The sequence below is a fragment of the Cebus imitator genome, unplaced genomic scaffold (assembly GCF_001604975.1).
Source record: "Cebus imitator isolate Cc_AM_T3 unplaced genomic scaffold, Cebus_imitator-1.0 Scaffold1102, whole genome shotgun sequence".
Taxonomy (NCBI): Eukaryota; Metazoa; Chordata; class Mammalia; order Primates; family Cebidae; genus Cebus; species Cebus imitator.
Window position 1 is genome coordinate 5,846 of NW_016108417.1, and position 20,971 is coordinate 26,816.

At 38.7% G+C, this 20,971-nt stretch overlaps 1 long non-coding RNA gene across 2 annotated transcripts in view; it reads left to right on the forward strand.

Annotated features, from left to right (window-relative positions):
• Positions 1-3,007: 3,007 nt before the first annotated feature.
• LOC108298813 overlaps positions 3,008-20,971 on the forward strand; it is a 30,174-nt gene continuing 12,210 nt past the window's right edge. For both annotated transcript variants that reach the window (XR_001822707.2, XR_001822706.2), the window contains exon 1: positions 3,008-3,193. This is a non-coding gene — a long non-coding RNA (uncharacterized LOC108298813). The remainder of the gene's footprint in view (positions 3,194-20,971) is intronic.

A 20,971-nucleotide genomic window follows, 5' to 3' on the forward strand; every position in this document is an offset into this window, starting at 1 on the left:
TTATTAAATACCTAATTTGACTTGGTGGGGATATGAAATGGGAAGGAGTGTTGCAATTTTAGATAACTGGGGAAGACCTGATGTAGGTAACTTTTGAATAAAGAGATAAAAGAAGAAAGTAAAGACATGAGAAAGAAACATTGTATTCTTACAATAGAACAAGAAAAGAGAGGGGAAGGAGGTGCCATTGTGTGTGCAAGGGGTAGGCAATACAGCAGTCCTAAAGTGATTCCCTTCTACATATAACAATCCATATTGGTTCTCACTACGGTTACGACACCAATGTATTAGGATTCAGTATATGCACGAAGCCTGAACAACCCTTTGGTTTTAATTGGCAGGAGGGCTAAGGGGATGGCTTGTAGATTGAGGTAGAACAAAAAGGCACTTAAACTAGTGTCAGGTGGGACGTAACAAAGCCACTTCAGCTGCTTTTGCTAATTTCAATGCTTACATCCAAATAAATGATAGGAAACACTTTATGAAATTATTGTAATATGTAATTAGATAAGGAAGTAGCAGGAAAAATAAAGCAAGTTAACTTGAGAATCTGGAAGAGATAATGAAGGTTAAGGAGAGATGGACAAAAAAATGATGAGCAGCAATGCAAAGGCCCAGGCTGGTCTTCTGGGGTATAATAAAATGAACGTGTAACATGGCAGATGTGAGGTCAGTGAGTGGGGCTGAGGGTGGGGTTTGCATTGGTGTGTTATGAGTTGAATTGTGAACCCTTCCCCAGTTCATTTTTTCTTTTGAGACAGAGTCTGGCTCTGGTGGCCCAGGCTGGAGTGCAGTGGTGCCATCTCAGCTCATTGTAACCTCCACCTCCTGAGTTCAAGCGATTCTTCTACCTCAGCTTCCCAAGTAGCTGGGATTACACCATGCCCAGCTAATTTATTCAAATTAAAAAAATTTTTTTTAGTAGAGATGGGGTTTTTGCCATGTTGGCCAGGCTTGTCTCAAGTGATCTGCCGGCCTCGGCTTCCCAAAGTGCTAGGATTATTGGCATGAGGCACTGTGCTTGGTCCCAGCTAATTTTTTGTATTTTTAGAGATGGGGTTTTGTCATGTTGGCCACGCTGGCACGATTCTTATGTTGAAATCCTAATCCCTAGTACCTCAGAATGTGACCTGATTTGGAAATCGGGTCATTGCAGTTATAATTAATGTTCAAGAGGTCATACTGAAGCACGGTTCGCCTCTAATCTGTTATGACTGCTGTTCGTATTAAAAAGGGAATTTCGAACACAAAGCACACAGGGAGAACAGCCATGTTCGATTGGAGTTATGCTGCCACAAGCTAACAAACCACCAGAAGTTAGGAGAGAGTCCTGGAAGAGATCCTTCCCCATTGCCCTCAGAGGGAGCACAGCCCTGCCTATACCTTAATTTTAGACTTCTGGCCTTCGGAATTGTGAGATAATAATTTGCTGTTCTAAGCCACCCAATTTGTGGTATGTTACAGCAGCCCTAGGGAACTAATTTAGTGTGATTATTTTGAGAGGCAAACAAGAAAATCACCCTTAGAGAGTGAGATGCTTGATAGTCTTGTGCATCAGAAAAGTCCCATATCTTCGACTTCAGTAGTTAAATTTATTTTTCTGTTTTATCAAACCTCTTTTTAATTACCGTTTTTGCTTTAGAAAAATCCCATAAAACCTGCTCTTTGCCTAATAAATTACAGGGCTCCTGATTTGTGTGCTCGAAATACTAGTCATCAAGCAGAAACTGAGACTGTGAGAATGGGCGACTAATTAAAAAAAAAAGTCCTTTCTCAACATTGGTTTGACCTAGTGAAAGTTGACAGGTGAACCTCACTTCAGCTATCTTTCTCCCACAGGTTGTACTGCTGACTGTACTGTCTCCTCTGAAGGACTGAGGTCGCTGCAGCCTCGGAGAGCGACCAGATTCCTCAGCCCACTCGTAGAGAGGCCAGGGCAAGATTAGTGTGCAGAGAAATCGGTTTCCTCCAGCCTCCTCCCCCCGGGCAGAGGACCGAAGCCAGCCCCGGCCTCGCGCGCATGCCCGGTCGGGAGGGCACTCTCAGTGGGAGCGCCCTGCTCAGGTTCTCCCCGCGGCCGAGGTGGTGGTGGGAGCGGGCGGCAGCCCGGAGATCGCAGGACCTCCGCCGGGTTAGCTTGGCGGTGCTGCAGCCAACCCAGCAGGACGCTTATTTTCAAGCCTGGGGAACGTTTTTCCTCCCGCTTTCACAGACAGCGGGGTGGAGCACGACGGCACCCTGGTTAAAGGGCCTTTCCAGCGCCCTCCAAGAGGGAGAACGACACGCTCTTCGGCAAAATCCTGGGGCGGGCGCTCTCCTCGCTGCCGGGACCTCTGTTTCTAAGCTGTTCACAACTAGAGCAGCTTTAACTGTCCCAACAACACGCCTGCCATCGAGCGCCCTCCCGGCGGCCGCCCCTCGGCCAGCTGCCCAGCGGGCGTCCTCAGGTGTCCCCAAGAGGCGCAGGCCTAGTTGCCTACACATCCTTTCCAGCTTGGTGTCGGGGCGTCCGCTTTGGCGTCCCACCACCCCTCCCGGCTCTGCGGCGGCCCAGCGTCTTCTCGGATTAATTCCGGCCTCTGCGGCCGGGTTGCCCCGTAACGAAAGCGGGCCCAGGTTCCGGGTGGATCAGGGTGGGGAAAGCAAGGCAGCGGTGAGTCGTCTGCTAGCAGATTAGACTCAATATCCCCATTCCCTGCTTTCTCCTGGCCCACCCTCCGCCGCTCAGACGGCCACTATCAGGCTCCTCAGCGGCGGCTGCAGCCTGTCCGCAAACACACGCCCACCCGCTCGCTCACCCTCACTCGCCACAGAGGGAGGCGTGGAAAAGGCACTGAGCATGCTCGCTAGGGAGGGCGGGGCGCTCGCGAGCCGCGAGTCAGGGCCGGCGCACTTCAGGCCGGCTCCAGCGCCTCCACCGCCCTCCCGCTCGGAGCCGCGCCCGCCGCAGGCTGCGCCCGCCAGCCCCGCCCCGCCCCGCCCCGCCCCGCCCCGCCCCGCCCCCCGCCGCTCGTCCCCGCCGCGGCCGCGCCGCCTGCAGCAGCACCAGCTGCTCCTCCCCGGCGGCCGCCCCCAGCGGGTCCCTCCCTGGCTGCGGGAGAGACGGAGTAGAGGGAGGACACGGACCCGCGCTGCCCGCACCGGAGACCTTCGCCTGGCCCCGCCAGTTCCTCACCCTCGGGGAGCAACATGGGTAAGTCATCCTTCCTCCCCCGTCATCGCCTGACATTTTTTTCTTTCTCGGCGTGCTGCAGGGTGGGAAGCATTTTAAGCGCAAAGTTGCCGGATTTCTCCAGTCCCTGGGTGTGAGACTGAGGCCGTTCCTCCGGGTGGAGTCGGCGCACGCGGAACGCACGCTGGGCGCCGGGGCTGGGAGGGTCCCGAGCGCTGGCTGGGGTGGGGTCGGCCGCGGGCCGGACCGCCGCCCGGCTCCCCGGCACCTCGCCGCCTCGCCTCCCCTCCTCCATTCTTCCTGCCGGTGCCCGGGCACACAGAGCCTGCCTCGCGCGCTCGCATCCGCGGCTCCATCCCGGTTTCTTCAGAGGCCACCAGCTTCCTTTCCCCCGCGTCTGCTGAGCTCTAGGCTCGGGTCTGACTGCGGGAGAGACCACTTCGTGTAACTTCCTTCTCTGTCAGTGCGACGTTTCCCCGTCGTGGAGACTCATCTTCCCGGGGCGGGGAAGTGGAAGTAAGTAGTTTGTGAGGGAGATCTTACAACCTGCGCGGACATTATTTTCCAAGGGAAAGAGCGGACAGCCTCACAGGTTAAAGGGATGACTTGTCAGAGGCCACGAGGAACGTGAGGCAGGATAGAGCCGCTAGCTGTTGAGTTAGTGCTGGGTGACTACAGTATGCAATATTCCTGTGCTCAGCCTGTTTTCTGGATTCCTTCGTCTGTCTTCTGTAGCAGGAAACTGCTCCCTGTAACGTTGTTACCGAACTTACATGCTAGTTATTCGTTCCCAGCGTCCCCCTGTCTAATATGCATAATCTGATTTTAGTTCCTTTGTATTTATAGTTAATCTGAAGAGATTGGTTTGGATGAGATATTTAGGAGCAAATATATTTTATTAAACGGTATATAAGTTTATCCTAATTTTTTTACATCACATATTGCTTACCTGTTACATTCAGTAATCACAGAAACGTCTGATGAATGCTGTCATATAATTAAGAGCTCAAAGTTTCTTTTAATAGTAGCGACTTGAACTAAGTTCCCCAGTTTGCTTCCACTCCTGTCTGTCATAATTTCCTCTTTTTAAAATTTGCTCTCTTGGCATCTGTCGACTGGGACTTTTCCCACCCCTTCTGTGCGAGTTATTTTAAAGCTTGAGATGAATGTGGTCCTTTCATTTGTTAATACAGTGCTCAACACGTTCAGAGGTAGATCGTGCAAGTCAGAATCTTCAAGAAGTGTCTAAACCTGGGAATGGTGTCCATAGAGTTTCCTGGGACAGCAGATGCTTCAGGCTTTGATCCCGACCTTTCGCCATATATCGAGAAGAGGCCAGGGTTGACAGAGGAGGTGGTATGAATCAAGAAAGGTCTAGGGCTCTGAATTTCATTTTCAGTTGTTAAGTTGTTTTTCTTTTATGTGAGTACTCTTGATATGATGAACCAATTTCTGTAAAAACTGAGTGGCCCATTTATATGTGTCTACTTTTTCTCTTAAAGTAGAATTTTAACTACGTATTAGATTATTGGACAAGCTGTGTATTTCCGTCGAACATACACACACACGTTAAGGTATGTTTCCTTTGAACATACACACGTTTATCTGTGTATGTTCAAAGGAACTACACAGTTTATCCAGTAACCCTATCTGATATTGGACTATAAGTTCAAGTTTGGCTTGTAAAATACATTTTCTCATGTTTCCAGGTGAGCCTCAAACAGCCTTTTTAACATTTTAACGTATATGTTAAATTCTGTACATTTTCAGTGGAAAAAATCCAATTGTTATGACGCTAGTGAATAAAAATACCTAAAAGAAATTATCTACTTAAAAATAATTTTCAAAATCTTTAATGCTACTGCTTGATTTTTTAAAAAGGGCCAAATAGAAACCTATTTCTCATTTTGAAGCCATTTCAGATACTATTAGTCTTTCTTCATAGCACTATTTGTACCTTGTTAGAAGCTTTTTATCACTTACATAATCTACCATATAATGGAATTGTTTATGTGTGTGTGCTATGCATTTAATCATGAGTCCCAGAAGATGAAAAATGTCTTACTAATTTTCATGTCCCCACAGTGCTTTTCAAAAAGGAATTCAGTAAATCTTTGGCAAATTGTTGAACTTAAAAACACCTATTATTTACAACTTTTGAACCTGAAGGTATAGTCTGAACAAACATTTGGATTGGTACATATTATGGAGTTGGGGGATAAGCAGAAACAGAAGGGTATAATTGTCCCATGGCCTCTCAGCATGCTGTAGGTAGGTTTTGAGTCAACCTGAGGCAAACTATTTCCTTCTAGTGATGATGAGCATTTTTTCATATGTTTGTTGGCCTCATATATGTCTTCTTTTGTAAAGTGTCTGTTCATATTCTTTGCCCACTTTTGAATGGGCTTGTTTGTTTTTTTCTTGTTTACATCTGTTTTAGTTCTTCGTAGATTCTGGATATTAGCTCAGCTATTTCCTTCTAAACTCTTTTCAAGGGTATGGCGGTTTCATGTATGATCAGTAGGTACATATGATAATTTAAAATTGAAACCTTGGAAAACAGCTTTATATCTGAGTCAAGGAAGATAGTGTAACAATTCATGCACACATAAGAAGGTATACTGATTAAACATTGGGGGGAGGGAGAAGTGCTTTTTAATTTGTCTCAATAAATAAATAAGATGATTTTTAAAGATACTCTTGGCTGGGTGTGGTGACTCATGCCTGTAATCCCAGCAGGAGGCCTAGGCGGGCGGATCACTTGAGATCAGGAGTTTGAGACCAGCCTGACCAACATGGTGAAACCCCATCTCTACTAAAAATACAAAATTAGGTCGATGTGGTGGGCACCTGTAATCCCAGCTGTGCGGGAGGCTGAGGAAGGAGAATCACTTGAACCCGGGAGGCGGAGGTTGCAGTGAGCCAAGGTTGTACTATTGCACTGCAGCCTGGCAACCAGAGCGAAACTCCATCTTAAAAAAAAAAAAAAAAAAAGTATTCTCATGGCAATGATTTCTTATACAAGAGAGTGAAAGAAAATTCCTTTATAACTTTATGGCCACATCTACTATTTTATGTATATGTCATATTTCACATTCAACATACATTAAGTATTTGTTGGATATCAACAGTATGCAATGTCCTGTACTGCAGTGTACTGGGAGGACAGAGATAAAATGATGTTCATGCTTCAAGTTGTTTAGAATCTCAGGAACAGTATGACATATACACAAATTATAATAGAAATAAATATGTAAGTTATTTAAAAGACCTTTACATATATTATAGATTCAGGGAATGGAGAGAAGATTTTAGAGAAATGGTGTTATAAGAACCAAAGGTAGGTTCAACTTCTTAAAGGTAGAAATGAGATTGTTAATCACAATGGAGTTGGTCTGGGGTTGGAGGAGAAATGCATAAATGAAGATAGAGAGATAGGAAACATTTTAGGAGTTTCCAGAATATGATTAAATAGCATTGCTTGGCCAGAGCAAAAGGTAAGGAAATCGTGGGTAACAGACATAAAAAAGTAGTACAGTAATTGCTAATGACCAGATAATTGAGGATCTTAAATGCCAGCTGAAGAAGAATTTGAACCTGGCGTTTGAACCTGGCTTACCTATTGAGAGACCACTTAACATTTTTATGCAGTTAAGTGATCACATGTGTGGTATAGGAAAATCTGTCAGTTGAGTGCAGGATGGATTAGATGAGAAACTAGAGAACACTTCCAAAGATGGTTGTTGCAGTCTGGATGAAAATGTTTAATGACCTGAACTAGCTTGTGGCAATGGGAATAGAATATTGCAAATAAAGAATAGGATTTACTTGGCAACCCATTGAATATGGAATTGAGTGTCACAGGTTTTAGCCTGGGTGATAATGAGGATATTAAAATCTCCTGATATATATTCAGTTAACAGAAAAAGGAACCGTAGATACTCAATTTTGGACCTATTACATTGAACTTTTCTGTCTGTACTCCTTAATGACATTTAGTCTCTATTCCTTAATGACAAGGATGTTGTCATATTAGGATTTGAATACATTTCTAACACTAGTGTCTGGCACATAGTAGCTATGTAGAAAAATTTGTTGACTGACCGAAACTAGGTGAAAAATAGTTAACAAACATTTATTTTAACTTTTGAGAGTACAATTTGAATTAGAGATCCGGAAGTTATCCACAAATATCCTGAGGTGATATTTGAAGTTAGGTCAGAGGACGAGAGTCAACAAAGAAAAAGAGGAAAATTGTCCATGGTAATAATCTTGAGGAATGGAGTTCCTTAAGTTTTCCATAGTTAGGGAAAAAGAAGTGGTATGATTTGACACTGAAAAACAGGTAAGAGTGAAAGACTAGAATTGGTATATGGTTGTTTTTAAGAAAGAGTGAATAGTCAATAGTGTCTGTTTTTTATAATAGGAGGGTAATAAGGACTGAGAAAAGGCTGAGTGCGTTGGTTAGGATATTACCCAGTATATTTTTCTAAAAAGCAACCTTAAGAGGTCTAGTAGATATGGAGGTCAGTTGTAAAGGCTGAATGAATAATGAGTAAGTGGGAACAGTTCACTAGGTATAGTCATGCTGTATTTCTCACCTTGTTTAAAGATCTGTGAGAAAACATAGAGTTTTAAAATTATTTTTAACTCACTCTACATGACAGATATTATATTTTAGAAAATATTTTAAAATTTTAAATGTATTTAAATTTATAAATATTAAATAAAATTTTTTAAGTGTTCCATTTTACATGGAATGACATGTGCTGTTTTCTTGTCTGAGAATAATTTTTAATTTCACCATAGTGCTTCACATTTCTTTGACATTTCATTTTTAATGTCTTTGTGACTTAGTATAGTATAATTTTTATTTTTATAATGTTATGCAAAATGAGTCTAGAATGATTTTGTAATTTTGTACGGCATTTTGCCTAAATAATACTCTTCACTGATGCCTGGTTTTATCACGTTTAGACTTTGTGAATTTGAGACTTCTTTAGATTTTAATTATGCTTCTAATTATATTTTTAATTCCTGGAGTTGTATTTTTCTCTGCAGATATGTATCAAACTTATAAATGGTCGTTTTATTTTGCCTATGTTTCTAAGTCCAGAAACGGTTTTCGTGGCTAAATAATAAATACAAATTTTGCCTGATCTTGCAAGCCTAGCAGAGTGATAAAATATTTTTGAAGGTTCGTAATTACTAAAATTTATGATTTCAAAAAAGCATAGATGATAGATTGATAAATTTAAAATTTTTTCTTATGTTGACATTATACCTGTTTTGTCCATTTTTTTTTTTTTATATGGGAGAAGGGCTGAATTCACTATCCTTGGCAGTCATATTCTGAAGTCTATACTACTACAATTTGAAAAGTTTTAATAGCCAAAGCGATTTTGCTTTCGTACTGGAATCTTGAAATTTCTAGGTGACTTTGGGGAAATAGTGTGGATGCACTATTCCTGATCACCTGAAATTGAACGTGGCAATTCTGGAGTTATTGGTGGCACTAACAACAGCCATCGGAATTACTTAAATTTTAATATCCAGTCATGAGCATCAGGAGGAATGAAGGAGGAAGATCTCCTTTGGGAACCCGATGTAATTTTAGATAGCTAAATGTTTGGATAACTGATAGGGGAAAAGTTTAATTTAAAATACATGTTGATGTTGAGTTCAGTTTGCCAGTATTTTGTTGGGGATTTTTCTATTTATGTTTATTAGGGATATTGGCTTGTAGTTTCTTTTCTTGTAGTCATTGTCTGGCTTTGGTGTCAGGGTAATGCTGGCCTCATTAAATGAGTTTGGAAGTATTTCCCTTTCTTCATTGTTTGGAAAGCGTTTAAGGAGAATTGGTATTAGTTTTTTGTTTTTTGTTTTTTGTTTTTAAATAATTTCAACTTTTAGTTTAGGTTCAGAGGATACATGTGCAGGTTTGTTACATGGGCTGATTACATGACACTGGGGTTTGGAGTATGAATAATCCCATCACCCAGGTAGTGTGCATAGTATCCGATAGCTAGTTTTTCAGTCCTTGCCTCCCTCTATTTGTGCCCCTCTAGTAGTCCCCAGTGTCTGTTTTTCCCATCTTTATGTCCATATGTACACCCAGTGCTCCCACTTATAAATGAGAATATATGGTATTTGGGTTTTTTGTTTCTATGTTAATTTGCTTAGGATAGTGGCCTTCAGCTCCATCCATGTTGCTTCAAAGGACATGATTTCATTCTTTTTTTTTAATGGCTGCATAGTATTGCATGGTATATATGTGCCACATTTTCTTTATCCAATCCACTGTTGATAGGCACCTGGGTTGATTTCACGTTTTTGTTATTGTGAATAGTGGTGCAGTGAAGATAGAAGTGCATGTGTCTTTTTGGCAGTATGATTTATGTTTCTCTGGAAATATACCCAGTAATGGGATGGGGTCAAATGGTAGTGGTGTTTTAAGTTCATCAAGAAATTTCCGAATTGCATTCCACAGTATCTGAACTAATTTACATTTCCACCAAAGTGTAAAAACATTCCCTTTTCTCTATAGCCTTACCAGCATCTTTTTTTTTTTTTTCTTTTTTGCTTTTTAATAGCCATTCTGACTGGTGTGAAATGGTATCTCATTGTGGTTATGATTTGCATTCTCATCACATTAAGATAATCATGCATCATGATCAAGTGGGATTTATCCCTGGGATGCAAGAATGGTTGAACATACACAAATCAGTAAATGTGATATACCACATTATGAAGAACAAAAATCATATGATCATCTCAGTTGATACAGAAAAAGCATTTGACAAAATTCAACATACTTTCATCTTTAAAACTCTGAACAAATGTGGTATAGAATGAATATGCCTAAACGTAGCAAAGGTCATATATGACAAGCCCATAGCTAACATCATACTTAATGGTGAAAATCTGAAAGCTTTATGTCAGATTGAGGAAGAAAAAACAATGATGCCCACTCTTGCCACTGCTATTTAAGATAATACTAGAAGTCCTAGCAGAGCAAATAGACAAGAAAAAGAAAAAAGAAAGATCCAAATTGGAGAGTAAAATGACCTGCTTGAAGATAGTATGGTCTTATATATGAAAAGGCTTAAAGACTCCATGAAAGAAAAAAAAAAACCTGTTAAACCTAATAAATGAATTCAGTAAAGTTTCAGGACACAAAATCAACGTAGAAAAATCAGAATCATTTCTATACACTAACAGCAAACTATTTGAGGATGTAATCAAGATAACCATCCTATTAACAATGGTTACAAAAATATGAAACATCTAGGAATAAGTTTAGCCAAGAAGGTGAAAGATCTCAACACTGAAAACCATAAGACATTGATGAAATAATTAGAAGAATTAAATAAGTAGATAACCCATGTTCATAAATTGGAAGAATTAGTATTGTTAAAATGTTCATATTACTGAAAGTGATCTACAGATTCAATGTAATTCCTACCAAAATTCCAATGAAATTTTTCACAGAAATAGCAAAACAATTCTAAAATTTTTATGGAACCACAAAAGATCTGAATAGCCAAAACAATCTTGAGTAAGAAGAACAAGGCCAGAGGCATCATGCTACCTGCTTCAAGTCATGTTACAAAGCTATAGTGATCAAAACAGTGTGGTACTGGCATAAAAGCAGACACATAGATCAACGGAATAGGATACAGAGGCTAGAAATAAACCCAAGAATTTACGGTCAGTTGATCTTCAAAAAAAAATGCCAAGGAAACACAATGGGGACAGGACAATCTCTTCAATAAACACTGTTGTCAAAACTAGATATCCACATGTTGAAAAATGGCATTGGATCTTTATTTACCCTGTATACAAAAATCAGCTCAAAATGGATCAGAGATTTAAATGTAAGATTTGAATTTGAAAGCATAAAATGCCCGCAAGAAAATACTAGAGAAAAGTTCCATAACATTGGTGTTGGGAATGATTTTTTGTTTATGGCCCGCAAAGCACAGGCAACAAAAGCAAAAACGAACAAATGGGACTTCATCAAATTATTGTTTCTCTATAGCAAAGGAAACAATCAACAAAATGAAAAGGCAGCTTACATAATGAGGGGAATTAATTACAAGCCATATATCAAATTAGGGGTTAATATCCAAAAATATCAGTAACTGATACAACTCAATAGCTAAAATAAAATAGAAGTACAGGTTGAGCATCCCTAATCCAAAATCCGAAATGCTCCAAAATCTGAAACTTTTTGAGTCTAACATGACACTCAAAAGGAAATGCACATTGCAGCATTTGGATTTTTGGTTTCAGATTTTTGGATTAGGGATGTTAAACCAGTTAAATCATGCAAATATTCCAAAATCTGAAAAATTTCAAAATCTGAAACACTTCTGGTCCAAAGCATTACGTATAAGGGATACTCAACCTGTATTTACCTAGATGTAAATAATAAATGAAGATATTAGAATAGGTTATTATATCAGTCCATTTTGTGCTGCTATATAACAGAATACCTGAGACTGAGTAATTTATAAAGAACAGAAATTTATTCTCTCAAGAGTTCTGGCATCTGGGAACTACAAGATCAAAGTGCCAGCAGGTTTGGTCTTTGGTTTAATGATGACGCCTAGCTGCTGTGTCCTCCAAAGAGAAGAAACCCTGTGTCTTCACACAACAGAAGAGCAAAAGAGAGAATCCACTCTGGTAAGCTCTTTTTTTTTTTGGAGACGGAAATTTGCTCTTGTTTCCCAGGCTGGAGTGCAATGGCACAATCTCAAATCACTGCAACCTCTGCCTCCTGGGTTTAAGTGATTCTCCTGCCTCAGCCTACTGAGTAGCTGGGATTACAGGCATGCACCATCACACCTGACTAATTTTGTAGTTTTAGTAGGCATGGGGTTTCTCCATGTTGGTCAGGCTGGTCTCGAACTCCTGACCTCAGGTGATCTGCCCACCTCAGCCTCCCAAAGTACTGGGTTTCTAGGCGTGAGCCACCCTGCCTGGCCTTTGGTAAGCTCTTTTTATAATGCCATTAATCTATTTGTGAGGGCAGAGCCGTCATGGCCTAAACACCTCCCATTAGGCCCCACCTCCCAATACTGTTGTATTGGGGATTTAGTTTCAACCTGAGTTTTGGAAGGGACAAAAACATTCAAACCATACTAGTTATAAATACTATTTTGGTTATAAAAGCCTGTGATTCCTTGAAAATAAAGTTTGAAATATACTCTGTATCATTGATATCTTAAATATATTAATATCTATACATCTTGTTTTTCTTTAGTGTTCAAATGGTGATATATACTTGAGGTAGCAACTTAAGGGTTCGAACCAGCTTATTAGCTTTGTCTAAATAAATGACTTATAAAACCATTTCCCATGCTGGCTGAAATATGGATGCTGGATTCTAATTGCAGGTGAAATAATTCTCTCAGTGCTTCTATTTATACAACTTTTGTTACTGGAAGCATTTCAGGAGTTAAAATCAAGGACTAGGATAGTGATAATGGAAGTGGTTAAATTGAGCTGGTAGCCATGATTGGTTGTACAGTTGACGCTTGAATAACATGGGTTTGAACAGCACAGTTCCATTTCTTTGTGGATTTTTTCAATAAAAGCTATACCAAGTGAATCTGCCCCTCCTGCCTCCCCTTTCATCTCCTCCACCTCTGCCACACCTGAAACAACTAGATGAACCCCTCCTCTTCTGAGCCTACTCAGTGTGACTATAATGAGGATGAAGACCTTTATGATGATCCATTTCCATGTAATGAATAGTAAATAACGTTTTTTTCTTCCTTCCGTTTTCTTTAGCTTACCTTATTGTAACAATATGGTATTTGATGCATGTGGTATTTAATGCATATAAACATACAACATATGTGTTAATTGACTTTGTATTATTGGTAAGACTTCTGGTTAGCATTAGGCTATTAGTTAAGGTTTTAGGGAGTTGAAAGTTATGTGTGGACTTTTGAGTAAGAGGGAGATTGGTATACCAAGTTCCTGCATTGTTCAAGGGTCAATGGTACTTGTAAATTCCAAAGTCCTTCTTTTTATTCACAAAATGATTTTAGGTACTTATTGATACCTAAATATATTAATATTTGGGCTACATCTTTGTGTTTAACATATTAGTAGACATCTCTACATGCATAGTTAATGAAAACTCATTGAGTTCAAAATATAACTCATAATTTTTTTTTTTTTGAAACAGAGTCTCACTCTGTCACCCAGACTGGAGGGCAGTGGCATGATCTTGGCTCACTGCAGCCTCTGCCTCCTAGATTCAAGCCCTTCTTCCATCTCAGCCTCCTGAGTATCTGGGACTACAGGCACGTGCCACCATGCCTAGCTAATTTTTGTGTTTTTAGTAGAGATGGAGTTTCACCATGTTGGCCAGGATGGTCTCAATCTCCTGACTTCGTGATCCACCCACCTTGGCCTCTCAGAGTGCTGGGTTTACAGGCGTAAGCCACCGTACCCGGCCTCATTTTATAATTTTTAATAATGATAATTAGGGGTGCTGCTAAATGTTTAACTAAAAGCCTATCTCTGAAATAGCCCTGATTTGTGATGGTTGTCAGTTTCCTGTGGTGTAAATATTCCTACTGTGGCTCATTTCAAGCTACTAAAATAGTGTCACTGAATGCAGAGTTGAGAAAAAAGAGGTAGCACATCATTATATACCATATCCATCAGACATAATCTCATTAGCACAGATAATAGTAAAATATAGTAATTAAGTATTGATGGTTTTGAGTGTTCTTTTTTAGTATAACTCATTTATGTTTATATAATTTCAATAATGACTATTTTAATAACCATTAAAATGCTGAAAATTTAAAAATTGTATCTCATGGGCTAGTACAGGGGGCTCTAGTACACCATCAAATTCATAATTATGATTTATTAAGAATTATTGATGTCAGTTATGCTACACTTTACACATATTTTTAAACTGAATTTTAATCCTTTCAACAATTCTATGAAGTAGGTGACACTGTTTCCATTTTACTAAATCAGAGAATTAAATAATGTATCCAAAGGGACAACTAACACTGCATCCTGATTTAGAGTAGTGCTTCTCAGACTTTAGCTTGCATAGAATCACTTGAAGAGCTTGTTTTTAAAAAATACTGGGCCCACCTTCAGAAGTTCAGATTCAATAGATGTGGAGTGGGCTGTAAAATTGCATTGTCAAGACCTTCCCAGGTTATGCCACACTGGGGACAGCACTACCATCAAGCAGAGGCTGACAAGCTTTTTCCATAAAGGATCAGATGATAAGTATTTTAGACTTTGCAGGCCATGAAGAGGAATCAAGGATATTACATATTAGGTTGGTGCATAAGTAATTGTGGTTTCAGACTGTGAATTTTAAATCATTACAACTAGGCTCAAACACATTTTTATTACTCAAAATAGGAACATTAAAATCAACACATTTTTACCAACGAGAAATTTATTCCTGTAGCGTAAAAATCCATGCTTCGGTATTCAACGAACTATTGGAAGCATTTTCCCTGCTAAAAGCTGTTGAGATGCTTGAAGTGGTAGTGGGCTGGTGAGAGGTCAGGTGAATATAGCAGATGAGGCAAAACTTCATAGCCCAGTTCATCCAGCTTTTGAAGCATTGGTTGTGTGACATGTGGTCGGGCGTTATGTAGAAGAATTGGGCCCTTTCTGTTGACCAGTGCGGGCCAGTAAGTGCATCTTAGCAATTTGCTGAGCATACTTCTCAGATGTAATGGTTTCACCAGGATTCAGAAAGCTGTGGTGGATCAGACAGGCAGTAGACCATCAAACAGTGACCATGACCTTTTTTTAGGGGGCAAGTTTGGCTTTGGGAAGTGCTATGGAGCTTCTCCGTCCAGTTGTTGAATAAAATCCACTTTTCGGTTGTCATATAAAATCCACTTTTTGTCACATGTCACAATCTGATCAATAAATAGTTCATTGTCTTTGTGTAGAATAAGAGAAGACAGCACTTCAAAACAATGCTTTTTTTTCTGATTTTCGCTCAGCTCATAAGATACCCACTTATCAAGTATTTTCAACTTTCCAATTTGCTACAAATGCTGAACTACCATAGAATGGTTGACATTGAGTTCTTCAGCAACTTCTCATGTAGTTGCAAGAGGATCAGCTTCAATGATTGCTTTCATTTGGTCATTGTCGACTTCTGATGACCAACCACTACACTCCTCATCTTCAAGGCCCTTATCTCCTTTGAGAAACTTCTTGAACCACCGCTACACTGTACATTCGTTAGCAGTTCTGAACCAAGCGCGTTGTTGATGTTGTGAGTCGTCACCACTGCTTTACGACCCATTTTGAACTCAAAGAAGAAAATCACTCATAAAGAGAGAAATGTGCATTAAAATGATCTATAACATCACATTTATTTAAGAATGTGTATATTCCAGTATGAAACAGCAAATTTCAAAAATGCAAAAACCGTAGTTATGTTTGCACCAGCCTAATGGAAAAGGGAAAAAATATATATGAGAGAACATAAATGTCCATTTTTTTTTTTTACTACATTTGAAATATAACATTAATTGAACACAATTTATTGTGATACAAAATGAAAAGACGAGCTCTTTTTTTTAAATCTTTTGTTTGTTTTGGAGTTCTTTTTTTGGAATAATATTTTGCTTATTAGGATTCAAAGTTATCCTATTGCCAGAATTTATTGTAGATGTTCATCTGTTAATGCAGACCTATAATGCAATTTTACAAATTGCATCTTTGAGGCATTATTTTCCCATACAAATAAGTACTGCCAATTGTATGTGATCTTAATGAGCATATTCATTGTGTGGAAGGTACTAAGAGAATTCTCTCAATACAGCTGTAATTCTTGACCAAAAAAAAAATTTTTTTTAAGACTTTTCTTGGTATTTGCCATTTAGCATGAAATTACATTGCAGATTAACCATTTCCAATTTAAGGTTAGGTAGGAGCTCCTCAATTGCATCTTTAATTGGATTTTGAAATATAGAAATTTCCTTTGCAGTCACAGTGAGGTCTGAAAAGCACTGCAGGAACTCTAGTTTGAGCTTGCAAAATATATCTCTTGAAAATTTGTGTATGGAGGTAGATCTTTTTGTTTCAACTTTTGACAGTGCAGGAAGTATATAAAGCCATTATTGCTTGTAATTGGAACGGTGTTGTCAAAATGACTTTTTTGCAGTATTTTCTCATACAAGCACTTCTTTGCCTTGACTTTTAAGTTAGATTCATTAGGAAACTGTCAAATTTGCAGCAAATTTTAATTTCCAAAGCCATAGCAGTGATTGAAGACATTTTTTTGTTGTTGTTGTTCAGAAAATTTTATTTGTGCCCCTGAGCTCAAAAAAATCACAGTAAAACTCTGTAACGACTAAACCATTGGTCTTCTGTATAATAAGGCAAGCCAAGATTTTGTTTCCATTTCGGATTAAAATTTGCAGAACTTATGATGGTTAAATCTGTGAGAACAAATGAAGTTCACTGGTGACATTACTGGTTCAGTGATACGTGATAAATTAATGTGTTCCCTACTGGTTCAATGATACATTATAAATTGTTTTCCCTATTGATGAATAATAGAATGAAGTACCATAAGCTTAAATACCTATGCTTTCACAAACTTTGAGTTTGTTCAACTAAACCTTTTTCTGATCTTCATTTATTTTTGTCACCATCATTTGTAACACATCTTAACAGATTCCACTTCAGGTTATACTGAATTGGTGCTTTCTCAACTTGGGGAATATTCTTGCTTATTATTATTTTATGGAGAATCTTCATAGAGGCTCACTATTAGTGATTTCAAGCTTGTAATTGACTTCTTGAGAAACAACTAAGCAGTGTCATTAATACCTGCCAGCTCATCAAGAGCCAAAGACAATGTCTACAAATCTTTTACCTTGGTTTTTAGTTGAATGTTGATATTGTTCCCAGTGTCCTCATCTCCAGTGGTTATTCTCACTGAAAGGTTATTCTTAAGCAAGTTTATTTTCTCTGGAAATATTGGTTGCTATAACCAAATGCAATTTAACTAGCTCCCCATGGGTAACTGGATTTCCTTGCTTGGATAACAAATGAGACACCTGGAAATTTAATTTGTTTGCAATTGTGAGTGTGTATGTGTGTTTGTCTGTGTCTGTGTGTGTGTGGAAATTCTTCTGTGATGAGATATTTTGTTCTATATTTTTCTGATATCTCTGATGATTTCTTTCCTATGTCTTGGGAATGTGATGAGTGCTTAGTCTGGTAATATTGATGTATATTGTATAGTACAATGGTTTGCTATCTAACTCAATAACAAAACAATTCACATACTACTTTAAATGCCTTAAAAGCATGACATGGTTCTCTTATTTTGACATGATGATCAAATGTGGTATGACAGTATACCATGGTTCTTGAAGCACTTGACAAGTCATAACTGTCACTGCAATTTGTAGTGCATCCAGCAGCAGTGTAAAGTGAATCATTCTGTCACAGCCCCTCAACTCTGCTGTCATAATGCAAACACAGCTATAGGCAGTACACAAGGGAATGAATTGTGTTCCAATAAAACTTTATTTATGGACACTGAAATTTAAATTTTACATAATTTGCATTTCATGAAATACATTCTTTAATTTTATTCAACCGTTTATAAAAGTAAAAACCATTATTTTCACATTACTTTAACCATTACATAAAATTACGTATGGGCTGTGGGCTCTACAGAAATTTTACATGGGCATTGGGCTATAATTTGCCAATTCATGCTATAGAGTAATGCTGGGCTGTTAAACCTTTCCACAAGACTTTTTCTATGAATTCCCTAAGTGAATATATCACCATTCATCCGTGCAACCGTTCCTAAAATCTGGAGTCGTTCTTTGAATATCATTGGGTTCCCTAAGTTTTAACAATTCTACTTTGAATTAATCCTCCTTGCCTCTTTACTGTAAACATGTAAGTTTAGGCCCTGTATCTCTCCTTGAGACTACACTACTCTTTAAACAGATGTTCTTTCCTCTGACATCCCTCTTATTCTTGATCAGTTTTTACATGCTGCTAGAGTACTGTCTGAGTTCATTTGGGCTGCAGTAACAATACTATATATTGGGTAGCATATAAATAGCAGATTTTTTTTTCTCATAGTTCTGGAGACTGGGAAGTTCAAGATCAAGGTGCTGGCAGATTCAGTGTCTGGTCAAGGCTCGCCTCCTGGTTTATAGGTCATCTTCTCTCTGTAATCTCACACGGTAGAAGGAGTGAGGAAGCTCTCTGGAGGTTGCTTTAATAAGGGCACTAATTCCATTCACAAGGGCTCCACTCTCATGACCTAATCACCTCTCAAAGGCCCCACCTAATACCATCACATTGGGGTTTGGATTTCAGCATATATATTTTCAGGGGACATTCCATCTATAACAAGTACTGTTTCTAAAATATAAATCTGATTGTTGTACTTGTTAGACAATTTTGTAATGGTTTTCCATTACCTAGAGCAGGCTTCCCAAACTCAAATGAAACTGATTAAAGGTAGTTAAATGATGATTTTTTTTTGACATACTTTTTTTTTCATATTGAATAGAAGAGAATTTTTTTATTTCCATGAAGATACCGGCCTTCTCTTATTTTTTTTGAAGTATGTCTTTTTGTCTTTCATTTTCTTACTTTGAATAAAAAAGAACAGCTTAGAAATATATTTAGCTACTGTAACAAAGACAGGAATGAAAACATGATGAATGGCAGCTAACAGTGGACATCATTCTAGTGATACAGAAGGAAATGCTCGGACTATGCAACTAGAGCATTTGCCCAAACTGAAAGAGGATTCCCTGCTCAGCCTCAACAAGTTTTGCTCTAGGAATGTGGGCCCAAGGAAGCCAGATTTTTGACTTTTCAAAAGAAGTCAGAAACCAGATTTTTAAATCTGAAATCTTCAGATGGCTGGTTTTAGAAGTGGAGACATATTGTGATAACCGGAACATTAAGTAATATTATGATTCTCTTTCTATTTGGCTAGGTTAGGGAACTGATAATCAGTAAGGTCAAGAGACAGGTCTGAGTTCATGCCTTTAGTTATGGGTAGTGTCAGGCCTAGAATGTTGATCTCTCAACTCCTGTGCTAGTGTTCTTTTTTTTATAACAGGCCAGCTCCAATATGTTACTGAAAAAAAGCAAGTACACACATACATACACACATACACATAAACGTGAATAAGCTAATATAAGGATTCATTCAAGTAAGTGAGTTAATGGAAAACTCTTGACTCTTTCCAACATTTCCACTAACAGAATCTAGGCACTTATCACCTCATTCCTGTAATACTGAGATATTAGACTTTCTGCTCCCCAGTCCTTTCTATATACTATGACCAGATAAATATTTTTAAAAGACACTATGTCAATTGTATTACTTTTTATACAAGAATCTAATATTGATTCAGTTGCCTATCATGTGAAGTCTAAACTCTGCTGAGCTTTCAAGACCCACAGAAATTTTCTACCTGTTATTTCTTATTACTCTCTGAAATGTATCTTCCTTTAATATTTCACTGTTTCCTATATTCTTCATCTTAACACCAGTACATCTTTGATGCTGTTATTACTTTTTCTAGAATAGCCTGTTTTCTTCCCTCTTCTTATTTATTTTTCATACTCTAACTCATTAACATGGCTCCTGGGCTCTTCTACTGACCTCTCATTTCTATGGTACCTGCTACTTCTTAGATTTCAAATCTCATTTAGTGATATAGTTCTGTTCACTCAGTGTTTTATATTTCTTTTTGACATTCGGTAAATACTTGTTTGTAGATATTACAAAGTCACTACAGATTTAGGCATGCTCCTACTCTTAACAACAGTATCCTACATTGATAATAGGAATGTTTGTAATAGACTTTGTCAAGCAGCAGCCTGTAGGCCACATATACCATGTAGATGGATTTTGTTAAGGAAATTTTAGAAATTGGAATTCGCAGTCAACACTTAAATATCAAAAAATTTCTGATGAAAATATGCTTTTTGGCCCAGTGGTGGCTCACACCTGTAATCCCAGCACTTTGTGAGGCCAAGATAGGAGTGTCACTTGAGGTCAGGAGTTCAAGACCAGAGTGGCCAACATGGCTACTAAAAGTACAAAAATGAGCCTGTAGTCCAAGCTACTCGGGAGGCTGAGGCATGAGACTCACTTGAACCCAGGAGGTGGAGGTTGCAGTGAGCTTAGATAGAGCCACTGCATTCCTGCCTGGGCAACAGAGCAAGGCTCTGTCTCAAAAAAAGTTAAAAAATTTGCGGTCCCTGAGGCTGCATTCCCATTAAACCATCATCTGTAGTTGTCCTATTATATAGGACACTCAATAAAACTGCTGTTTATCTGGTTCCTGGAGGTATCTGAATTGCTAAAGATTTAATTATGTTTAAAATTAAGTTGAATTTATTATTACTTTTTGAAAATTAATAAATTTATTTTAAAATTAAGAGGTTAATTGGGAAAATTTAATTGTACAAGTAGTCAACAGCACAGTTAATTACTTATGATCTTTACAGTCAGTAGTCATGCTTAAACTGAATTTTTAATTAATCAGAATGATATAAGAAATCATAGAGATTATGAGATAGATCCTCTGCTTGCCCATAAACTATGTATAGCCTTTGGCAAGTTGCTTAAGCTCTTTTATATCCTCATTTCATATATATCCTTAAGGTATTAGCGTTGTCATTGATTAAGAACCACAGAATAGATTCCAAATGAAGGAAATGCAGGGCCTATTTTATAAGGAACTAATACAAATTTTAATATGGAAACTTTCAAGCTCA